This window comes from Bremia lactucae, linkage group LG15 (genome assembly GCF_004359215.1).
Source record: "Bremia lactucae strain SF5 linkage group LG15, whole genome shotgun sequence".
Classification (NCBI taxonomy): domain Eukaryota; phylum Oomycota; class Peronosporomycetes; order Peronosporales; family Peronosporaceae; genus Bremia; species Bremia lactucae.
This window is the reverse complement of record NC_090624.1, coordinates 1,463,885-1,470,243: the sequence shown is the minus strand read 5'-3', so window position 1 is coordinate 1,470,243 and position 6,359 is coordinate 1,463,885.

The following is a 6,359-nucleotide window of genomic DNA, read 5'->3' as shown; positions in this document are numbered from 1 at the left end:
ATCGTATATACGGACCATGCGTCATTACGCACGGCCGTCAATAGCCCACACCTCTCGCAAAGAATGGCGAGGTGGCTATCCTTCTTCGCGGAGTATAACTTCTCCGTCGAATATAAACCAGGACGACTTAATGTCGTCGCTGATGCGTTATCACGCCGACCCGATTTCGAGTCAGCAGTGCACCCCAACAGTAAAAGTGATCTTACTGTTGCAACACTCACTACGAGTGTTCCATCATCAACCTTAGTTGATGAAATAAAGAAAGCCTATAAAGAAGATAAGGACCTTCTTTGTCTGATGGATCATTTAATGAATCCATCCGATAAATCTTTTAAAGATCTACCGGCTTTATATCGATCGTCATCCGATCGATACACAACACGTAACGGCTTATTGTATTACACAGCCGTTACCGGCGACACCCCACGTGTCGTCGTCCCGACTCACAATGATTTGCGCTTGCGCATCATGTATGAGTGTCACGATGCTCCAACAAGTGGACATCGTGGACGTGAGAAGACTTACCTCACGGTAAGTCGATACTTTTACTGGCCCCGCCAGTATCAGTTTGTGCGCAAGTACATTCGTGCTTGCGAGGTTTGTCAACGGGTGAAGCCTAGCCCTTCATCCCGTGCACCTCTTCAACCTCTACCACTTCCGGCAGAGTGTTGGCAGTCCGTATCTATGGACTTCGTCTTCGGATTTCCCGAAGACGAACACAAAAACAATGGAATCCTTGTTTTTGTAGACAGATTCAGCAAGATGGTACACCTTGCTGCGGTACCAGAGTCGATTACGGCTCCGGGTTGTGCCCGTGTCTTTATCGACACGGTATTCAAACTCCATGGGTTACCCCGTGAATTAGTCTCGGATAGAGATCCGAGATTCACGGCGGCGTTCTGGCAATCCGTGTTCCGATCTCTCGGAACACGGCTGACTATGTCAACATCTGATCACCCGGAAACGGATGGTCAAACAGAACGCGTAAATCGCGTCCTCGAAGAGATACTTCGAGGTTACGTCCAATCGTATCCGAATTGGAGCGAGTTTTTACCGATGGTCGAAATCGCCATCAATAATTCTGTGCATGCGTCTACAATACATACACCGTTCTTTGTGAATGGCTTACGCCATCCTCGCATACCCACCCAATTAGAGGGATCCTCTAGCTTAAGGGGTGTGTGGACTCGCACAAGCAAACCCATTTCTGGCTCATGCTCATCACGCGTCGAAGTTAACAACGACGCGAGTGATGTTGATGTCGAAGAAATCGACATCGAAGACGAGAATGATCTCATGGTAGTACGCACAAAGCGTACTGAAAAAGACAAAACAAATAAGTCAGCAGATGAATTTCTGCTAACTCGAGAAATCAATAATCCATTTCGTTCAGGATTCCATTACTAACGCAGTGGACCGACAGAAACGGAATGCGGACAAACATGGAAGAGCGAATGTGCATTCATTTAAAATCACTGATCACGGTAAACCTACCTAAGCGATTAGTCACTAATGTGGGTAGCAGGAAACTACTACCAAGTTCATTGGGCCTTTCCGAGTCGTGCATCGCAGAGGCAATGCGTCCACAATAGAATTGCCACGTAGGATGCGAACGCATCCTACAGGTTACGTTGGTCGGCTCCGCCCGTACCATCAGTACGCGGCTTCTTCCGAGGACGGATTTGACCACCCCTTTCAAGAATTCCTACAAGATTCTTGTTATCGCGAACCAGATTCTCATGTTGAACCTGTAGTGTCTCAAGCCAGTCCCGAATATCCATGAAACTGCGATGAGCTGATGACAGCTCATCGGGAACAGAATGATATTTCCGTTCGTACTCCAACATGGAGTACGCACTCTTCGAACGGTCTTCTAACCGCTCGATATGGTGAGCCTGCACCGTCTGCTCCAACGAGCGACGCTTGCCGCGCTTGTGGTCAAGTCCCTCCTCCAAATTATGGAAGTTGTGATCGATTTTGTCGATCCTCGACATTAGATCCGACATACGGTTCGGATCTAATTTTCCCTCCTCCACCACAACCATTGGTGGATTCCCACGGTGGTCAACGCTTCCTTGTGGAACGTATCCAGAGCCACCGTGATGTGAATGGCAGCGAACGAGTTATCTTGTTTGCTGGCGTGGGTATCCACCTTCGCATGACAGCTGGGAGCCTCGTTCCCAGCTGGTTGCTGACGTTGAGGGCCTCGTCCGTCAGTATGACGAGATCCACCCGATGGTTCAGAAGGCCCATCGGAAAACTCGCGCCCCTGGTGCATGTAAATCGATTGCAAAACGTCAATCGCGTCACGCGTCTCAATAGAGATGCGAGCCCTCCCCAGGGCGAAGAAAGGGAATAGACATCCCCTTTTACCCTCTTCGAGTTGTCTACACAACACGGACAGGGATCACCCCACGTGAGGCATGGAAGCCCAGCCTCACGTGACAACCGATGCAATTTATACTTTGCACCGGTTGGAGTTCTTTTCTCAAATTTAACGCGAATCGCGTTAAGTTTGTTAAGCCAGGCTTCGCGTCCAATGTCTTTGACATTGCGAATGAATGCACTCCAAGCTTGCATGGAGGAGATATTACAACCGAAAAATGGTGGTATAGTTTGTGATGATCAGAGTTATTATATTATATGAAAAGAACAGTAACAGAAACAATAACACAATTTACAACATCAAATGAAACAAGGATGGTAAATTGACCATTCCCTCAAGTACACCAAGTGTACTTAACGGGAGAGGTTACGACGCAGTGCTATCTTTTCTCTCCTGGTGCCAGTAAAGTTTGCAATTTCTCTCAACCGCAAATGTTTTGTTTGTATATAAGGCATAACTAAAATTACAAATCATTTTTTTAATACTTTTATTAAGTCGAGTCGTAAGCGAGACTTTATCTCGCTTATTGTTGCCACTAAACCATCGATGCTTAAGAAAAGCATCGAGATAAATTCTTCCTCGGCGCAAAACTTCTTCGCGCTGGGATCAAGGCCATATAGCTTTGTCGCAATAAATAAAGGATATTTATTGTGAGGAGTAGTTTCTCCAGACAAGCTATTGATTAGCCTTTCTGGCAGAAGTCACGGCTTCTTTTCAGGGGCGAGAAAAGACATTTTTTTGTCTTCACTCCCCTGAGTGGCACCCACTGAAGCAGGGGTAATACAAGAACTTTTATTACGATGGCTTACGCCATCGTCATCACCTTGCCCAGAAACAAGTGCAGATGACCGTACGGGAGACGGAACGGCCGATTCGGGATCATCCTCATCGTCGGATCGAAAAAGACTATTTACTCGTCTATCAGAATGAGCCCTCTCATTCGAAGGCTCATAGGCAGCCTCCTGACGTCTATCAGGCGACTGTTCTATTCCTCCCCGAGTCGACCGTTTCGTCCGACTTGCATTCGTAGTCAACCTCCAAAGAGGGGTCGTATTCACGTGGTGAATCACCACGTGCACTCGCAACATCTAGTGTTGTGCGAGTGGAAGATACTACGGCAGACGGAACGTCTGCCGCAAGAGATAACAGTGCGTCACCCGCGGCTGCACGAACCGCAGCCGAAGGCGCAGCACTATCATCACCCCGCATGAGTTTATTCTTCATGCGATGGAATTGAAGATGATGGTTCTGACCAATCAACATCATTTTAAAATGAAGTGGTCACATAGTGACCACTCCATCCAATGACAGTCAGAGTGATTGTCGTTTAAGGGAGGGGTGATGTAACGGGGTGTATCGCTACATGAAGTTAACTCTTAAAGGTTGTGAATTAATATATTATCTAAAAGGTAGATCATATATGGAGAATATTACTTTATATAGTAATGTTCAGAATTCTTATCCATAAATAGGTATCGACCATTATATCTATTATTTCGCAGACTAATCAGCTGTAGAGATAAACAAAAAAGGAGACAAATAAGATAAGAATTCTGTTGCATGTTTCGTATTAGTTATAATTAAGTTAGACTTAACAGATAGAAAGAAGAGATACTTAATTATATTAATACAGTTTTCAATATACCCTTTTTAAGCTAGTTACCTTAAAGAGAAGTCTTCCTCTGCACGTACTAGTGTACGTGAAATAACGTAGGGCACCACTCGCAACTGAAGCAGTGCGAAGTGGACTTGAACTGAAGCAGTACAAGTCGTAGTACAAGAAGAGTATTTTACCCATACAATAGATTTACCAGAACAACGGTTCACCAACCGAAGTGTGCCCCATTACACACTCCTCCATCAGACTGTTGACACCGATGACAAGATTCGCTTTATTTATTTTTTGAGGTTGGAATATAAACAGCTAACCGTTCGGTTGGGTTCTGCATTCCTTTGTCTGATGGCAACTAAGCGTCAGCCCCAGACTCTTAGCTCCTTCCTTAACGATGAGAAGATGGTGGACTATGAAAGTCACGCTCTATTGGAGCGTCGCGACCAGCGAGCTCCTTCGGCGTCCTCGACTTGGGCCCGGAGGTCTCGATGATCAAGCTGCGACCTGTAACTTTTTTGAAGTGCTCTTCCACACTAATTGGAGTGAATCGATATCGCTGTGAGCTTTTGCTTTCGCAATGTCTGCAGCTTGACGACGAGCTTATTCCTCTCTGAGGATTGCCTGCTCTTAATCTTCGTCGAGCGCACTCGTAATTATGTTGGACTCAGGGTATGGTGTCCTGCGCAATGTAGCAAAAACATCCGCGGTACCACGTTCTGGGAACGGATGTGGGGTCCGACGATATTCGTCCACACGAGAGGTGTGTAGGAGCCGCGCTCCTTTTCCCCATCCTCTTCATGAGCGATACCTTACAAAGTAACATCAGTATTTGACGCGTTTGCGTGATCAGGCCCGTGAGGCTTCGGTGACCTCAATGAGAGAAATTCCGATCGTCCTGTTTCCAATGAAAACAAAAAGTGAAAAGGATGGGCCAAACTCTCAGTGAAGGTATTGATGCTTTAAAAGCGCGAGATGCCACTTCCTCGCGAAGGCTTTGCTCGGATTGAGGGCTCTTTTGACGCGATCCAAAACCTTCTGTCAACGTTGGAGCGTCAACAACCTCGTTTAGAGGGCCTGCTGGACATCCCGGTGAGGATACACTAATCTGCGCCATGGCCGCCTGTCTCGGCGGAAGCGCCTTCCCAATAAAGCTTAATCAAGCCCACGTAGAAATCTGGGTCTTGTGAGTAAGGTTTAGCGTGTAAGCTAGGCCCTTCTTGGCCACCACCCCAAATGGTCCAATAAAGCGCGGGCGCAATTTGGTCTTGAAGGTCGCGAAAACCAAGTTTGTAGGTAGGTTCTTAGCTTTTAGCAAAATTCGATCTCCGACCGCATAAGAATCAATACAACTTCTGCCTTTGGCATCCGCTTGTTCTTTGTGTTCGTCTTGGCTATCAGCCATCGCGTCACGCACATGTCTTAAGACACTTAATCGCGTTGCGAAAATTTCGCTTACTTGTTTCCGAACGGTAACAGGGCTGATATCAGCAAGCCTATCGGCTAATTCTTCCCCGCCAAGCCCTGAACCACGTAGTGGTATCGTTAACGGAACGCGTGGGTGTGTGAGAACGTTTACGTAGAATGGAGTATAGCCGATAGAGGCATGTAAAGCGTTAATTAACGCAACTTCACTTCCGGGAGTAGTGTGCTCGAGTGCTTTGGTGTCTCAGCACACACATTGCGCAGAACGACTTCAATGACGCGACTGACACGTTCAGTTTGACCATCGGTCTGCGGATGATCCGCTCTGGACATGTTAAATCTGGTGCCAAGCACTCCAAAGATCGATATCCAGTATTCACCCGTGAAACGGAAGTTTTGTTCAGAGGCAATTGCCGCAGGCAAACCGTGTTGTCAGAACGCGTGATCAATAAACAGCGTTGCTGTGCCTTCACCATCAATGATATCCGGCACAGCTGCTAAATGAGCCGTTTTGCTTAACCGGTTAGAAAAAATCATGATGCCTGTGTTACCGGCAGAATCTTTCGGTAGGCCAACCAAAAAATTCATTCCTATGGACTCTCAACACCCTGTGGGTTCGGGTAGACTGGCCAGTGGCGCAGCAGCGTCAGCCGAGTTTTTGACCCGTTGGCAAGTTTCGCATGTGCGAACGTATGTGCATACCCTTTTGTAAATCTTTGAATCACAAATAAATCTAGCTCACGGAGCCATAGCTTCTTCCTCTAACGAGATGACCACTAACAACAGTATTATGTGCCTCATAGAGGATTCGAAACGTTAAATCCTCATCCTGAGGAACAACGATGCGCAGAGTATATGCAGCATCTGTGTAATTAAGCAACATGCCGTTGTCGATAAAAAATCGATGTAAGCTCGCACGCATTTGCCGACAATTTAATG